The following is an 18830-nucleotide window of genomic DNA, read 5'->3' on the forward strand; positions in this document are numbered from 1 at the left end:
ATTCCAGTACTAGAGATGATTATAAAATGGAAGGAGACAGCTCTCAGAAACAGTTTCTGTCTCTGTGTTTTTCTTAATTGTGCTAAAAATGCCTTTAAAGACACAGAACATCAGATATATTGGACTAAAAAAAAGTCCCTTTACCACAAAGTAATCAAAACACTAAACATACAAAACAAGGAAAGAATATTCAAAGTTGCAAGGGGAAAAGAGAAAGTAACATACAAAGGCAGACCTATTAGAATTACACATGATTTCTCAATGGAGACTCTAAAAGCCAGAAAGCCTGGAGAGATGTGCTGCAGACTCTACGAGATCACAGATGTCATCCCAGACTATTATACCCAGAAGCTTTCAATCACCATTCATCTAGAAATAAGACATTCCATGATAAAACCAAATTTAAGCAACATCTATCTATAAACCTAGCCCTACAGAAAATACTAGAAGGAAAACTCCAACAAAAGAGGTTAATTACAACCATGAAAACACAGGAAATAAATAATCTCATACCTGATATGGGATTCCCCTCTGTATGTTGTTAATATAGTTTATTGCATTGGATAATAAAGAAGCTCCTTTCAGCCAATGGCTTAACAGACTATAACCAGGCTAGAAAAGATATATAGAAAGAGTAGGTAGAGTCAGAGAGAAACCATGTAGCCGCTACAGGAGACATATGCCGGATGCCGGATGGAACCTTACCAGTAGACCAAAACCACATGGTGATACACAGATTAATAGAAATGGGTCAATTTAAGATGTAAGAGCTAGCTAGAGGTGGGGAAAACTAAACTGAATGCTGAGAGGAAAAAGTGGAGTCGGAGAGACATCATGTAGCCGCCGCCAGGAACAAATGTGCCGGAACCTTGCTGGTAAGCCACAGCCACATAGTGATACACAGATTATTAGAAATGGGTTAAATTAAGATGTAAGAGTTAGCCAATAAGAAGCTAGTGCTAATGGGTCAAACAGTGATTTAATTTTAAAAAAAAAAGCTAGCTAGGAATACACTAGAGTTATTGGCCAAGCAGTGTTGCAATCAATATAGTTTCAGTGTGATTATTTCAGGTCAGGGAGGCCGGAAAATGAACAAGTCTCTGATAACATACACCAGCAAAATCAAAATCAGGGAAGCATACACACACACACACACACACACACACACACACATACTACTACTACTACTACTACTACTACTACTACTACTACTACTACTGCCACCAACAACAGTTAAGTAACAGGAATCAACAATTATTGATCATTTATATGTCCCAACATCAGTGATCTCATCACCCAATAAAAAGACAAAGATTAACAGAATTGATGTGTAAACAGGATCCATGCTTCTGCTGGATCCAAGAAACACACTTCAACATCAAGAATAGACATCACTTCAGAGTAAACAGTTAGAAAAAGATATTCCAAACAAATAGGCCTAAATGGCAAGCTGATGAAGCCATTCTAATGTCTAACAAAAAAGTTCTCAAACCAAAACTAATCAGAAGAGATGGGAAAGGACACTGCATATTCGTCAAAGGAAAAATCCACCAAGATGACATTTCAATTCTTAACATCTATGCCCCAAACACAAGAATGCCCAAGTTGTAAAAGAAACATGAGTATAGATTAAATCACATTTTGACTCTCACACACTGATAGTGGGAGACTTGAAACCCTCACACTCACCAATAGATAAATCATCTAGATAAAAACTAAACAGGGAAATGTTGGAGAATATATAATAACAGAAATTATGAACCAAATGGACCAGCAGATATCTACAGAAAATTTCACTCCAAAACAAAGAAATATACTATACCTTCTTATCTGAAGCTTATGGAATATTCTCCAAAATTGACCACATTCCCAGTCTCAACAGATACAAGAAAATTGGAATAACTCCCTGTATTCTATCAGGGATACACCTCCACCGACTAAAGTTGAATATCAATAATAACAGAAACAAAAGAAAACTTACAAACTCTTGGAAACTGAACAATTCTCTACCAAACGAAAAGGGGTCAACACAGAAATAAGGAAGAAATTAAAAAATTTCTAGAATTGAGTGAAGATAAATACACAACAAACCCAAAGTTATGAGACACATAAAGGTGGTTCCAAAGATCACGTTCAAAGCACTAAGTACCTACATTTAAAAAAACAATAATAATAAGACTTGAGAGATCTCATACTAGCAACTTAACAGTACACCTGAAAGAAAAAGGAGAAGAAATCACCCCCCAAAGGAAAAGATGGTGAGAAATAACCAAATTCAGGGCTGAAATCAATAAAATAGAAACAAAGAAACAACACAAAGAATCAATGTAACAAAGAGTTGTTTCTTAGAGAAAAATCAGTAAGATTGACAAACTATTATCCAAATTAACTATAAGGCATCGAGAGAATATCCAAATATTCAAAATCAGAAATGAAAAAGTCTTCATTTTCATAAATAACAGAAACCAAGGAAATCCAGAGAATCATAAGAATATACTTTAAAAATCTGTATACCACCAAATGGAAAATCTAAAAGAAATAAATAATTTTCTTGGTAGATACCACTTACCACAGTTAAGTCAAGATCAGATAAACAATTTAAATAGACCTGTAATCCCTAATGAAATAAAAACAGTCATTAAAAAGTATCTCAAACAAAAAAAGTTCAGGGCCAGATGGTTTTAACAAAGAATTCTACCAGACTTTCAAAGAAGAATTACTGCCAATACTCCTCAAATTATTCCACAAAATAGATACAGGAGGAACATTGCCCAATTCATTTTGTGAGGCCACAGTCACCCTAATACCCAAACCACATAAAAGCCTAACAAAGAAACATAATTACAGACCAACTTCCCTTACTAACATAAATGTGAAAATACTCAATAAAATACTTGCAAACCAAATCCAAGAACCCATCATAAGGATCATCCACCATGATCAAATAGGCTTTATCCCAGATATGCAGGCATGGTTCAATATTCAAAAATTAGTAAATGTAACCTACCATGTAAAAAAAAACCTAAAAGACAGAACCACATGATCATCTCATTAGATGCTGAAAAGGCCTTAGACAAAATCCAACACCCCTTCACGATAAAAGTGCTGGAGAGATTAGTGATACCACAGACATAACTAAACATAATAAATGGCAGTTTACAGCAAGCCCATAGCCAACATCAAATTAAATATAGAGAAACTCAAAGCAATTCCACTAAAATCAGGAACAAGACAAAGTGTCCACTCTCTCCATGTCTATTCAATATAGAACTTGAAGCTTTAGTTAGAGCAATAAAACAATTGAAGATCAAGTAGATACAAACTAGAAAGGAATAAGTCAAAATATCTTTATTTGCAGATATGATGTATACATAAGTGACCCTAAAAATTACACATGAGAACTTTTTACAGCTGATAACCACCTTCAGCAAAGTAACTGGATACAAGACTCACTCACAAATATCAGTAGCTCTCTTATAAATAAATTACAAGTGGATTGAGAAAGAAATCAGGAAAGCAACGCCCTTCAGAATAACCTCAAATAATATATCTTGGGGTAACTCTTACCAAGTATGTGAAATACCTGCATTATTAAAAAATGTAGACGTTGAACAAATAAATGGAAGAAGATGTCAGAAGATGGAGAGATCTCCCATGCTCATGGATCCTTTGGATTTTTTCTAAGGCCATACTTAATCACCCTGCACAAAACTCAAGTCCAGATGGATCAAAGACCTCAACATAAAACCAGATCCACTGAGCCTGATAGAAGAGAGTCTTGAACACATTGGTACAGGGGAAGAATTTCTGAACAGAACACTGTTAGTGCAGGCACTAAGACCTACAATTAATAAATGGGACCTCATGAAACTGAAAATTTTTGTGAGGCAAAGGATGCTGTCATTCTGACAAAGGGACAGGCTACAGAATAGGAAAATATTTTTTATCAACTGTACATTTGAAAGAGGACTGATATCCAAAAGATGAAAAGAACTCAAGAAGCTAAATATCAAAAACTGAATAATCAATTAAAAAGTGGGGTACAGATCTAAACAATTAGCAAAAGGGGGAACTCAAATGACTATGAGACACTTAAAGAAATGTTCAGGTATAGAAGAAGGGACTAGGGGAAGGACACATGAGTCTCGCTGACAGAGGGAAATAGATTTTCTGGGTGAGTTGGGGACCAGGGAGGGGGAATTGGTTGAGAGAGGGAGGATGAGGAGAGAGGCCTAGAACTGAGGGCCTTGGAAGGGTGAAATGGAAACCTGGTGCAGTGGAGACTTCCTGAAACACGTGAAGGTGATCCTAATGAAGTCTCCAAATAATGGGAGAGATAGAGTCCTGATTGGTCAGCTGTTGCCACCAAAAGAAGCTTTCAGTGCTGGGACTGGGTTATATCCAATGGAGTTGTTGGCCACAGCAGTCCCCGGGGCTGTTACCAAGCGGAAAGACTGCTCTCCACAAACTGACAGCAAGCACCCATTACAGAAGAGAATACCCACACAACTTATTTACCGTGGAGAGGTGGAACTGTTGCCTACATCAAACCTTAACGTCTACATCCTAATATCTTTGGAAGGTACTCTGAGGCTACCAAGAGAGAAACATTAACACCAACCCAGCCGTAAATCCTTTAATCTACAATGCTGTACTTTCTGCAAAGTATGCTAGGTAATAGTGGTACAAAGCTTGGGAGTATCCAACTGATTTGACTTAGGCCTATTCCATAAGAGAACCAAAGCCTGGATATCCCAGATGTAACATGAAGAGGCCTGCTTGTTGGGGTTTATGTCCTGCCCAGATCCCCACAGCTACAAACCCCAAAGAAAATCACACAGAGATATCCATAAGTTATAAAACTGATTGGCCCATTAGCTGAGGCTACTTATTAGCTCAAGTAGCTTATATTAACCCATTATTTTTATCTATGTTAGTCACATGGCTCTGTACCTTTCTCAGTCAGGCAGGTTATATCTTGCTTCTTGGTGGTCTGGGTAGGAATGGGAGGAATGGGCTTCCTCCTTCCTAGCATTCTCCTGTTCTCATCGTCCAGCCTCTACTTCCTGTCTGGTTGACCCACCTATACTTCCTGCCTGGCCAATCAGCGTTTATTTAAAATATGATTGACAGAATACAGACAATTCTCTCGCACCACCCAGAGACCTAGAGCAAAACCAAACACTAGTAGAATAAAAAAATCAACCAACCAACTAACAAAAAACTGCAGTGGTAAAAAGATTCCTGAGGATATTATGGTATGCTAAACTCTTAGACCAGTGTTTTCTTTATTCAGCTAGTATCAGAGAAGCTTCCTCCTTCAGCAGATAGGAACAAATACAGAGACCCACAAGCCAGACATCACACACACACATACACACACACACACACACACACACTCATTGTGAGGGGGACCTTATAATACACAGCGTTAAATGAAATGCCTTCATCAAATCCCTCCCCTCAAAACTCAGAGAACCTCGCAAAAGAGGAGGGGGAAAGAGTGTGAGAGCCAGAGAGGACAGGACGAAAGACACCAGGAGAACCTGTCTCTCTGAGTCAACTGAGCAAAGAAAGCTAACATGAAGTCATAGACACTGAAGCAGCCAGCCCGGGACTAGCATGGGAATGTACCAGGTCCTCTGCATATATATTATAGCTTTCGGTTTAGTATTTGATGGGACTCACGAGTGTGCTGGAGAGTGGGTCTCTGATTCCTGTGCCTTCTCTGGGGCTGTTTTCCTTTTGTGGTCTTATCTCCTTACGTTTCGTCATGGTTGGTTGTTGTCTCTGAGAAGCCTATTGTTTTCTCATGGGAGACAGAAAGGGAGTGATCCAGATGGGAGGGGAGAGGGGAGGAACTGGGAGGATCAGAGGGAGGGGAACTAATCAGGATAACTGTATGAGAAAAGTATCTATTTTCAGTAAAAAGAAAAAGGGGGGAGATTTATTTATTTTTTTAACTGATTCTGCTGAGCCTTAGAATTTCCAGTAGAGGGAATAAAAGGTTCACAAGCTCTAAAAACAAAACAAAACAACAACAACAAAAAAAACCAAAACAAAAAAACTTGGTGTTGTACCTTTCTAGGCTGAACAACTTGGTGTTGTACCTTTCTAGGCTCAAGCTTTTTGTATTTGTTGTTCCATTTGCCAACAGCAACTCCCCCCTCCACTGCCAATTCTCCTGGCCTTTCCTTTTCTTCTTTTAAATTCAATCTTTTCTCTCCTCACTTTTTTGGAGATAGGATTTCATGCTGTACCCCGGGCTGACCCATTTTCTTCTACTTCAGCTTCCCAACGGTGAGGGTTGTAGGTGTGAGCCACCACGTTGCAGGTTCCAATCTGCTCTTTCTTAGCGAAAGCTAAGATCTTTGATCTCCCTAGTTCTGTTCCTCCACTACATTCCGAGCCACCTCTGGGCAGCACAGACTGCTTCACTTCCATGCTCCTCTGTAGTAATCCATGGAATATGGTCCTCTGCCAACAGCTTAGGTTCTATCAGGGAGGGAACTGGTTTTGCTTAGCGTAGCCTCTGCATATAACACTTATCAAACTAAAATGTTGGGCATATGAAAGAGATGACTGACTGATGCATCCACATATGAAGAAGTTAAGAATGGGAGCCGGGTGTGGCAGCACTTTGGAAGTGGAGGTTGGAGAGTCGAGAGTTCAGGGCGATCCTCGGTGAGGTCAGTCCTTGTTAGAGGAGGCCCTATCACAAAAGAAAAACAAAGATAAAGGGATGGAGAGATGATTCATGGAGTTGGAGTGCCTGCTGTGTGCCTGACAATCAGAGTTCGATTCCCATAGCCTACATGGGGGATGGACAGAGCCAACTCCTGCGGGTTGTTTACACACACACACACACACACACACACACACACACACACACACACACCTCTTTATAGAAATGCCTTATGGAATCTGCAGATTGCTTTTGTCACTGAGAAGTGTGTCTTGGAGAGGTGCACATATCATCACGTGTATATGTGCCTCATAACATTTAAGTATTAGATAAGCATCTCATTGTGTGGCTAAATGAAGCCTTTACCCATTCTTTCTACTGGGAATTTCCAAGTTCATATTTCTTAAGCATTATCAAGCAAGCTTCTGTACACATTCTCATATCTACCCAGCCAATCGGTTGTTAAATTTCTTTAGGATAAACAGCAATATTGGGTCACAGTGAAGGTACCTCCTGGGTTTTGTAGACAGAGCAATCTCTTCGTATCTACAGGTGTACATTCTCCCAGAGGATGCCTGAAACTGTACATAGTTCTAAGCTATATATTGTTTCTTCTCATATATTCATTATCTATAATACAACTTAATTCATAAACTAGACAAAATAAGCTGACAAAATTGAATATATAAAATAAATACATGTATATATAGATATATATATATACAAACATGTTTCTTCTCATCTATACATTACCTATAATAAAGTTTGATTCATAAATTAGACAAAATAAGGCTGACAACAAAGTTTAATAACAACGTAAAACACAGCGGGATATACAGAGGTTGTAAGACGTGAAATGAGTTTGCACCGCCTTCCCCCTTGTGATGCAGTGAGATGCTGAGCTGGGCACAGGAGCTGCCATGAGGTAAATGGCATAGGCGTGCTGATCGTGTCTGGCTACTCTGTAAGGAATACACACATACTACAATGCAAAGACACGTCAATCAATCTGACAACCAAGTGGATTCCCAGGTAGCACACATTATGAATATTCTGGACTTGGGGATGATTGACATCTCACGCAGGATGGAACGAAGTGATATGAGACTTCCATATTCTCTTCAAATAGCACATTATAAAAACTATGAATTGTTTCTAGGGCAGTGATTCTCAACCTCCCTAGTGCTGCGACCCTTTAATACAGTTCCTCAAGTTGTGGTGACCCCCAACCATAAAATTATTTTCATTGTCACTTCATAACTGTAATTTGGCTACTGTTATGAATGGTAATGTAAATATCTGTGTTTTTCATGGTCTTAGGCGATACCCATGAAAGGGTTGTTCAGTTCCAAACACATCATGACCCAAGGTTGAGAGCCAATGTTCTACGACTTTTCACGTAATGGTTCTTGGCTGTTGTCCAGTGAAACTGTGGAAAATAGAACCGCAGGTGCCTGGGAACCACTGCACAACAGTTATCCTTCAAAGGAGAGCTACCTCAGTGTATTTTTCCCGGGAGCACACGAAAGGACATTCATTTCCCTATCTGCGTAGCAATGCTTGATATTACACTTTGTTCATCATTCTTAATGTGATAGGGAAAAATGTTACCTGGAGATCATTTCCATTTTCCTGGATGTCTCTAAGACTTAGCGCCCTTCCTCATCTTGCTTGGCTACTGTGGTATCTTCTCTGTGTGTGGGGATAGGGTACATGTACCCATATGGGTGTGCACGCGCAGGCCAGAGGACAAACTTGGCGTCATTGTTCAGGAGCTGCTCTCCTTTTTTCAGATGGGACTTATCAGGCAGGCTAGGCTGAGTAGCCTGGTGCAGGAGAATTATTTGTATTCTGTCAATCATGTATATTTAATAAAACACTGATTGGCCAGGCAGGAAGTATAGGCAGGAAAACCAGACAGGAAGTAGAGGTGATGCAATGAGAACAGGAGAATTCTGGGAAGCAGGAAGCTTCCTCCGCCATTCCTGCCCAGACCACCAAGGAAGCAACATGCGAGCTGACAGCTGAAAAAGGTACCAAGCCATATGGCTAACATAGATCAGAATAATGGGCTAAGATAAGTCATAAGAAATAATAAGTAGCCTGACCTAATGAGCCAATCAGCTTTATAATTTACAGAGATCTCTGGGACTTGCTGGCTGTGGGGTACTGGGCAGGAGAGAAACCCCAACAAGCCAGCCCCTTCATGTTACAGTAGCCAGCGAGTCCAGGGAGCCACCTGTCCCTTCCACGCCAGCACTAACACCGCTACACCTGAATTTTTATTTGCATGGTGGGAATCAAACACAACCCCTCAGCAGCTGTCCAGCAAGTGCTTTACTGATGGAGCCAACTTCCAACTTCTACTGTTTCCTATTTTGGGCCCAGCTTACCTGCTTCTCACTTGGTGCTGGATGACTGCTGGGGCTTCTTACTTGTCGCTCCTTCTGAGTCTCTGATATTTCTTTTCATGTTTTTTTTTCCTGTGTAGTTTATCTAAAATATAGTAGTGAGTACCCTCACTATGCTAGACAGTGAAGGGGTTGATGTGGTGGTTATACAATGAAATCATCCCTCTCCCGGAGCTCAAGATTCAAAGGGAGAAACAGGCAATGTAGTATAAATGGACGCACACCAGAATGCCATGCATTATGAACACGATGCCAGGAAGATAATAGCACCTAGGGTTTAAGGGTGAGGTGCTTCACTTTGGAGGAGGCCATCAAGGAAGACCTCACTGACAGGTGAGATTTGAAGGGAGGCTTGTACTAAACAGAAGAGGGCTGCAGAAAGTATCAAAGGGAAGAGCTTCCCCTGCAAGAGAATTAGCTCTCACAATGATGCCAAGATAAGGAGAGAGGAGGGAGCCTGGGAAGAAAGCAGCTGGGGCTGAGACTCAGAGGTCAAGGTGCAGAGTGGTGGAAAATCAGCAGCAGGGGAGGTGGGGGAGAAAGATTTCGGGGAAATTCCAGAATGTCTACTTCAATTGTTAGAGAAGACTAAAGGGAGACAGGATTAAGGGGAGGGGACTTGAGCTCTGGCTTGGCAGGGTTAACTTGGAGACTAGGTTACTATGAGTTAAGCAGACACTGAGCTCAGGGGGGAAATGAGAAGGCAGATAATTCTGGTGAGGTGTTCCCCTCCACAACTAGGTGAAAACTGCTAGGTGGCATTACCGAAGGAATCAGATAGACGGGAATAGGGTCAAAAGCTGAACTGTGACACGCTGGGGTGTACTAGGCTAAGGAATTGTCCAGGTTCTAGAAGCCAGTGAAGAAGGCTCTCAACCACAGGAGTGACCGTGGAAACACCGCTGAGGGATTGAGAAAATGATTACAGGATGGACACTGTAATTACTAAGACCACATTTTGATGGCCTCCATTGGAGCACATCAGCGAAGACAGAAAGAGGTGAGGTAGAGACCCCATTTGTTAAGGGGGGGGGGTGTCAGGGTTGAAAGGGGAAGTCTCTTGGCTGTTTCTCACTCTTCCTCTTTTCTTTCCCAGTTTCCTTACTTCCCCACCCACTCAGGTTGATTTGGAACTCTTGCTGTCCTTCCTTCCTTCCTTCCTTCCTTCCTTCCTTCCTTCCTTCCTTCCTTCCTTCCTTCCTTCCTTCCTTCCTTCCTCCCTCTCTCCCTCTCTCTCTCCCTCCCTACCTCCCTTCCAAACAGGAGTTCCAGACAGTCTTACTATGTAGCCCAGACAACATGATTTCTGATCCTCCTGCTTCAGCCTCTCAAGTGCTAGGATTAAGGTGTGCACTACCATGCCTGGCTTTTTTATTCAAATTTGGGGGCTGGTGGTTATTTTGATAGCATGTTTTATTTGTGTATGTAGATGGCTCTGCCCATGTGAGGTAAGTGTTTTGTTTATCTCCACTCATAATTCCAGTCCATTCTGGATTTAAATATTCATTATGTGTTTAATTGAATTTTCAGTCATTTTAAAGGTTGTGGTACAAAGAGTTTCTGAGTTTGACAAGCATATAAAGAAGCACATAAGGCCTATTAGATGAGTAATCATTCACCCCATTAATGCAAAAATTTTGCACCATTTCTCAAGACATCACATCAACAGTTGCTGCCTTCTGTCAGGGCACTCTAAGGACTTGGTGTGTTTGTTAAAGGGGGAAAAACAAAACAAACTACCACTACCAAAACCAAAACCAATAGCTGGGGTTGAGGAGATGGCTCAGTGGGTAAGAGCACTCATTCTGTGGGCATCAGGGTCTGATTTAAATCCCCACACTCATGTGAAAAGCATGCATGACCATGATCTCAACAGTGGGGGCAGGTCAAAGAGGTAGATCCAGGCAGCCTACCAAAACAGCAGATCTCTGATTTACTGAGAGACATTGTGTCAAGGCAGTAAGGCAGTGACAGAAGATGCTGACTCCTATACACTCACATGCATGCACCATCTACACACCTGTACACTCACATGCATGCATCATCTACACACCTGGACACTCACATGCACGCACCATCTGCACACCTGGACACTCACATGCATGCATCATCTACACACCTAGACACTCACATGCATGCACCATCTGTAGACAGAGGCTACTCTTTCATTCCCTGGCCTCCCAGACCCAAATAATCACACAGAAACTATATTAATTACAACACTATTTGGTCAATGACTCAGACATATTTCTAGCTAGCTCTTATATCTTGAATTAACTCATTTCTATTCATCTGTGTATTTCTACAAGGCTGTGACTTACCAGAAAGGTTCCGGGTTCTTCTCCTTCATCAGCTACATGGCATCTCTCTGACTCCACCTACTCTCTATCTCTATCTCTCTGTTCTGATTTCCTGCCTGACTTTACTCTGCTAAGTCATTGACCGAAATAGTTGCATTCATCAACAAGTAAAAGCAACACATATACAGGACATCCCACATCATTTCCCCTTTTCTGTCTAATTAAAAAAGGTTTTAACTTTAACATAGTAAAACTACATATAGCAAAACAGGTTCAAACAAGATTTACAGTTACAATATTTTGTCTATTTGTATCTGGCAAAATTAAAGAAAATATACAATCATATATTTTATCTTTGTGAGTCTAAAATTTTGTATCTAATTTATCTTTTATCATAACTATAACTATCTGTCTTGAACTCTTCAATGACCCCAGAAGGATATAATATTACCTAAGTAAACAGGAAGTCTATTGTAAGCAACTTCTAAAGTTCTAGAATTGACAGAGACATCTTGCTGCCGAGACAGTCACCCAAAGTTCTTCTGTACTGTTGGGGTATTCATCTTCAGCCTACAGAACCATAGTATTTAGCAGACTTTTCCATGAAGCAGGAAATTTGAAAGGATGTTTTGCCTGTCTTGGCAGTTTGTCAGTCACTTTCTTTTGTGTCCTGAAGAATGTCTGGCAGTTTCTTCTGTGAAGCAGGAACTCTGAAAGGCCACTTCATCTTTTGGAATGTTCCACAGTCACTTTTCTGTGGTTCTGCATGTCAGTTCATGCAGCATACCATCAAGCTGTCCAGGCAAGAACAGTTTCTTACCCAAATGGCTATCCTTGTCACATTGAAGGCAAATTACATAAAGAGTTTCTTCAATGTCTATCAACCTCTCTGAAGTAATTGTTGCTGCCAGAAGCAGACTCGTCTCACTGTTGATAAAAGTCTAAGTTCTTAAAACATTTTAAATACCATATTTTGTAGGTCTTAAAAGGGCTTGAAGAATACCTATCTATCTGAAATACATCTCTGTACATCTAGAAAACCTAACATGACTGTAAGTTTGACTATTATAGATGACTATTAGTTCATCATTTTTAATTATACATTATATTTTTAAATGAGCTGCACAAACATAATACCTTAAATAAGAGTAGAAACATAAATAAATAGTATGACAAAATCAACATTAAATTTGTGTCAATAAACAAGATCCATACCAATGTAAAGTATTCATTTGTATATCACATCCCCCTTATGTATTATTTATTCATTCATTTATTTTAGAAATTGACTCTGATCATTTATCATTTATAATCAATCCCCTTTAAATGAAAATAAACATTCATAAACAATCATTTTGGGAATTTGGGCATTGTTTTCTCCAAACTACTTCCTTCAGTTTGTTGGGCAAAGTATTTTTAGGGTTCACAGAGACCTTTTGGGGTAGTCTTGTTCCACCAAACCACATTAGCCTATAAGGAATTCACAGGTTCTCATCTTCTGTGGAAACAAAAGCAGAACCTCTTTTCCAAAGCAACATATCCTTTGATTCAAATTTTGAAGTTGAGATACCTTTATGTTGGCTTAACTTAGCAGCCTCCGGAATCAAATGTCTCATACAGTCAAAAAATTCAAAACCACAATAATATGCATAATCCAGACTCTCTGTGTATTTTCATCTTTATGTGACTTATTATTTTTACTCCTTTAATTCATGACTGTGAATTGTTTTATATTATTCTTAATATTGCTTCAAAGACTTTGATTTTTTAAACTTTTTTAAAAATAAGTGTCTATACCCTTTTTCTTCTCTCTCACAAGCCTATGTATATTTATCCAACACTGTGACCCATTTAGGTCTTTTTTAAAAATCTGAATTTGTCTTTATGGTGCATCTGTAATCACTTTCTGACCAGGAGCACTTTTTTTTTAATGCTAAGCAGGCATGGCCAGAACCAACTCCACGACCCTGCCTGTTTGATCCACCCAGTCCAGCATGACAGAGGTATGCTTACCATCTTTGTGAGCTATGCTCACCATCCCAGCTCCAGGGACACAGCGGGTCTATGTCGCCATTAAGCAATTAGTAGCACGCTGCTCATAAACCCCATTTAAGTGTAGGACCTCCCAAAAGAACCAGAGTACATGCTATGACCACAAACCAGGAAGCCACTGCTTCCTAAAGGAACTGTGCCTCTTCTTGTGGCCTATAAACAGAACCTATCTGAAAAATGCAGCTACCACAAAGCTGTGCTTAACTCTGTTCCTTTGTGTCTAGAATTCCATCCCAGGCTCTCTCAGGTTTTATGTGGATGTAGTTGACCCATACTAGTGCACCATTTTTAAACAGAGGCTGCTCGTTTGTTTGTTTGTTTTGTTTTGTTTTTGTTTTTTGTTTTTTTTTTGGCCACCCAGACCCAAAATAATCACATAGAAACTATATTAATTACAACACTGTTCAGCCAGTGAGTTAGGTATAATTTCTAGCTAGCTCTTACATCTTGAATTACCCATTTCTCTTAATCTGTGTATTGCCACAAGGCTGTGGCTTACCAGAAAGGTTTTGGGTCCTTCTCCTTTGGCAGCTACATGGTGTCTCTCTGACTCCACCTACTCTCTCTCTCCCTCTCTCTCTCTCTGTTTCTGATTTCCCACCTGGCTTTACTTTTCTAAGCCATTGGCCCAAACAACTTTATTCATCAACCAATAAAAGCAACACATATACAGGACATCCCACATCAACTATCTACACACCTGTATCCTCACATGCATGCATCATCTACACTAATCATTCCTACACATGGAGGGATAGGGAGGGTACTGACTCTTTTCACTGGTTGATGTGAAGGTCTTTGTGAAAGCCATGTTTCTTTTCAACCTGTTTTAAGTGGTAAGTGCTTCTCCCTGTTTGCTCTGGAGCACTCGTTGCTGTGGCAGTGCAAGCAGAGAGGAAAACAAAGAACCTTGAGTTCCCGGGTATAAAAAAGGGAATCACTGGTGTGACTTCCAGTCACTTAATGTCACACTGCTTCCATATCTCAACAGTAATTTGATGATTGTATCTAGGACTCAGCTGTAGAGCACTTGCCTAGCATGTGTGAGGCCCTAGGTTTAATCTCCAGTATCACAGAAAACAACAGCAAAAAAAGCTAAAACCCACAGTGTGCATTTATTTGCTGTGGAAGATGTTTAGCTGCCAGCAAGCGTTACCATTACACTCAGAGGCTTCCAAGGTTCTTTGAGAAAAAGCAAACCTATGATTTTACTACCCAGCTTCTTTTTATCTTCTGTGTATGAGACAAACATCTAATTATTTTATATGGCTGCAGCCCCCTGCTGTGTCAACTTTAATGAATGTTTTTATCAAACATCATGAGGGGCATGGTACTACATGCTTGTTTTCTTAGCATAGGAGAGGCAGAAGGAGGATGGTCACATGTTCTAGGACATCTAAAGTTACAAGGTAAGACTCTGTCTTAAAACAAGAGTGCTTGAATTGCAAATCTTCTGTTTATTTGCTCAATGCCTGACACCATCTAGGCATCGAGCTTCCCAGAATCCCCTACTACTCAACTCTGTAGAGAGCCTGCCTAGGTGCACAAAGCTCTAGGCTTGATCATTAGCACCACATAAATCATGGTTGTGGTGCATGCCTGCAGTCCCAACACTGGATTTGTACCACAGAGAATAGGAAATTCAAGGCCATCCTTAGCTACCTAGCAAGTTGGAAGCCAGCTGAAATGCATGAGATCCTTTGTCTCAAAAACCAAACCAAACAAAAATAAAATACTAAAAATAAGACCACTACCCATTAGCTACTTGCAATTTTTCTTTTCCATTCTTTGGGAGTGAAGTTTGAAAATATCAAATATTTATCTAGTTTCTCCCCCCAAATATATCAATTATTGGCTTTGTAATCACATAATAAAGTGGTTAAATCATGACAAAGTTATAGACTCAGAGTTACAAAAGCGTTTAGGAAATGTCTAGTTTAATGGTGTTCAGTGAGATATGTGTCACAGGAAAAACCTGAATTTTCTGGTAGATACTTGATAAAGAACTTTTTAAAAGTAAAATTATCTTGGTAATCTGTTCCATTAGAAATATTTCAATATGCAATCAATAAAAAGTTAGCCAGCATATCATCATGCTCATAACAGCTTTTGAAGTCCAGTATGTATCTTACACTTGTAGCAGATGTCCATCTTTTCATCAGTAGTGGTTTCATAAGATTTAGTTGAAGCCGGGTGGTGGTGGCGCATGCCTTTAATCCCAGCACTCAGGAGGTAGAGGCAGGCAGTGAGTTAGAGGCCAGCTTGGTCTACAGAGTGAGTTCCAGGCAGGCAGAGCTGTTACACAGAGGAAACCCTGTTTCAAAAAAAAAAAAAAAAAAAAAAACAAAAACAAAAACACAAAACAAAACAAAAAACCAAAATGCAAAAAAAGTTAAAAAGGTACCTAATTTGCACCAAGAATTCTTAAAATAATATTTGAAAGCCAAATGCATGAATGCATGAGACTTATTTCCAGTATTCAGGATTCACGCTCCATGCATGAACAGGTGTCGGGATACTGGACAGAGGTGAGTTTGGCATCCTCAGCATTCAGAAAGGACTTCCAGATGCTGTGGCTCTAACTCAACCCACCAAGGAGCTGTGGGTGCCAGACCTGGGACAAGAGACTTTTAGAGGAGTTTTTAGGCATATCTCCAACACCAGCCTTTCAACAGTAGGACTGTTTAAACAGCCACACATGCTCTGTGATGGTGTTGTGTTAGACTATTTAGCTGTGTAAAGATCGTAGAGCCTTCTACCCTCTAGGCTATATGGTACATGTGTAGTGTAGTCTATGGCCATGATGAACAAATCCATGAACAATGGGATTAATATGGTCCATGAGCAAACGAGGCAATGATGAGTAGTAAATGTGAGATGTATAAAGGACTGCCATCATGGATGTGGTCCATTATCCACTGAAACCTTATTGGGCAATAACTGCCTGTACTTAACTCCAAGGCATGAACCTTGCTTATGTGTATCTGGTTGTTACAAATGAAGTTAGCATTTCAAAGGGCTCAGGGTCTGGCTTCTTTTAGCATCTTTGTGTTTGTTTGCCCATGATAAAGTAGTCTAGTACAAAATACATTTTTTTTTACGTATCTGGAATCAGGTATGAAAAATAACTACATGGTATTGGGAGATGAGATAAAATAGAGATATGCTAAACAAAAGGCATAACTTAATTTCCCATTTGCCCTATTTTTTGTAAAATTGTGTTGTGTAAAATATCAAAATTTTTCCTGCATTGGCAACCAAGACTAAAGGAAAAACAATGAAAGCAATGAACCTGGTTAAATGATCACTATTCAGAAGGCCAGGGTGCTGACGCCACTTCCTAAAATAAGCGTATTTTAGGGTTTTCCCCCAGCATCACCGTTTTCACTGCAGTTAAGCTACTGCTATTAATACTCTCACAGACTCCCCGTCTCTGCCTTTGTCTGAGACAAATCTGAGTCTCCAGAATTCCAAGAGCCTCTCATCACTGTAACTTAAGAGGAAAGAGGGAAACTCAACTCTATGGTTAGATGACGTCCGGAAATACTCTTAGCCTCTGGTTTTGTGGAAGCTGGTTTCTTTTTCTTGGGTTTTGGTGAGGATATAATCTCAGTTCCATTAGAGAGGGTGCTCACAAAGACAGCTGTCAAATCCCCACATCAATCCTCTTCTGAATTGCCAAAGGTTGACATGTCTCCAAGTTTGTCTCAAAAAAACTTTATTAGCAATGAGGAATTAAATTTCCTATGTAGACAAATTAGCTCCTAAGCTATAAGGGAAACAAACACCACAGAGAGGGGTAGGGGGGAGCCCTCTCATTCCAGCCTGAAGCTTTCTCAGAAAGCATCTCTCCTCTGCTTCCTCAGTTTCTCCTACTCCTGCTGGCACATGCCACCTGGCTAGTGCGTACTCTGAAGGGGAGATTTCGTCTGCAACTCTGAAAGCTACCTTAATACCACCATGAAAGGAGAAGTACAATACAGGTGATTGCTGGAAAATGCTTAAAACTATTCTTGAAAAGTAGGAGAAATTGGTAGGGTGAGCTGAAAACTTGGTTTTGTTTTAAGTAAAAGAGGCTTCTTTAAATAGACAAAATGATATGAATTGGCTTGGAGTAAATTAATATAGCAGGGAAGGAAAGTGAAGAAATCTGTTTGGTAAAGAAGCCAGCTTCATGGCCTTCTATGTTAAGTTCTATGTATCGGAATGTGTGTCACACAGATTTCCAAGTCTGGTCCTTACTTCTGAAGTTGGTAACTTTATACACACACAGTTCCAGTCACACAAGAAGTGATGAAATAGAAGTTTAAATTTTATTCAAACATAAATATGCCCCCATGCTCACTTTATTTATCTTAATGGGTCAGAACAATGAGGCAGAGGCCAAGACTGGAAACCAGGTGAAGTTTCTCCATAAGCGGAGAAGCTAAAGCACCCTGCCCCATGGCAGAGGCAGGGCTGTGTCCACAGGACTCTGCCCTTTACAGAGGATCGGATGCCTACCTCACAGCAGGTGTTCCCTTAGTCTTTATAATTCAGGAGTTTCTTTTCAGGTTTGTTTTATTTTTGTGTATGGATATTTTGCCCGCACACATGCGTGTGCACATCCATATTCATGGCTGGTGCCTATGAAGCTCAGAAAGAGGGCATTGCATTCTCTGAAGCTGGAATCATGGAGACTAGTTAGCCACTCTGTGGATGCTGGGAACCAAAACCAGGTCCTCTGCAAAGCTAACAAGTGCTCTTAACTGCTGAGCCATCTCTCCAACCCCATTTCTTAAGTATGAGGAAAACTACAGTTCCTTCTGATTTTAGCATTTTATAGTTTGACAATTTCATAACCAGAAATGTTCCAGCAGAAACTGAGCTTTGAATATTTATGCTTCAAACAAGCTTAGAAAGGCTTTTGGTGGAGGGTGAGGGTGGGGGAAATCTCTGATCTTTAAAAAAAAAATAAACCAACAGTTTCTCTTCAAACACTATTATCCTAGAACACAAACAAACAAACCAACAATAAAAAACAAATGCATTATGTTCATAGAGAATTCTATTCTGATTAAGATATTGATTTGGTTGACTGCGTCATGGCTCAGCAGTTCAGAGGGCCTGCTGTATTTGCAAAGGACCAGAGTTTGATGCCCAGCACTGAGTTTGGGCAGCTCCACGTGTTAGGAGAGTTCAAAGCCTCTGACCTACTTGACAACTGCACACATGCATACCCCTCCCACATACACATACCCCTCCCACATACACATACCCCTCCCACATACACATACCCCTCCCACATACACATACCCCCCCCACATACACATAACTAAAAATAATAAAAATCTAGAAGCCACTGCTCTGGGAGAGGAAGGTTTGAGACGACGTCTCCTCTTT

This window comes from Myodes glareolus, chromosome 5 (genome assembly GCF_982192425.1).
Source record: "Myodes glareolus chromosome 5, mMyoGla1.1, whole genome shotgun sequence".
NCBI classification, from domain to species: Eukaryota; Metazoa; Chordata; class Mammalia; order Rodentia; family Cricetidae; genus Myodes; species Myodes glareolus.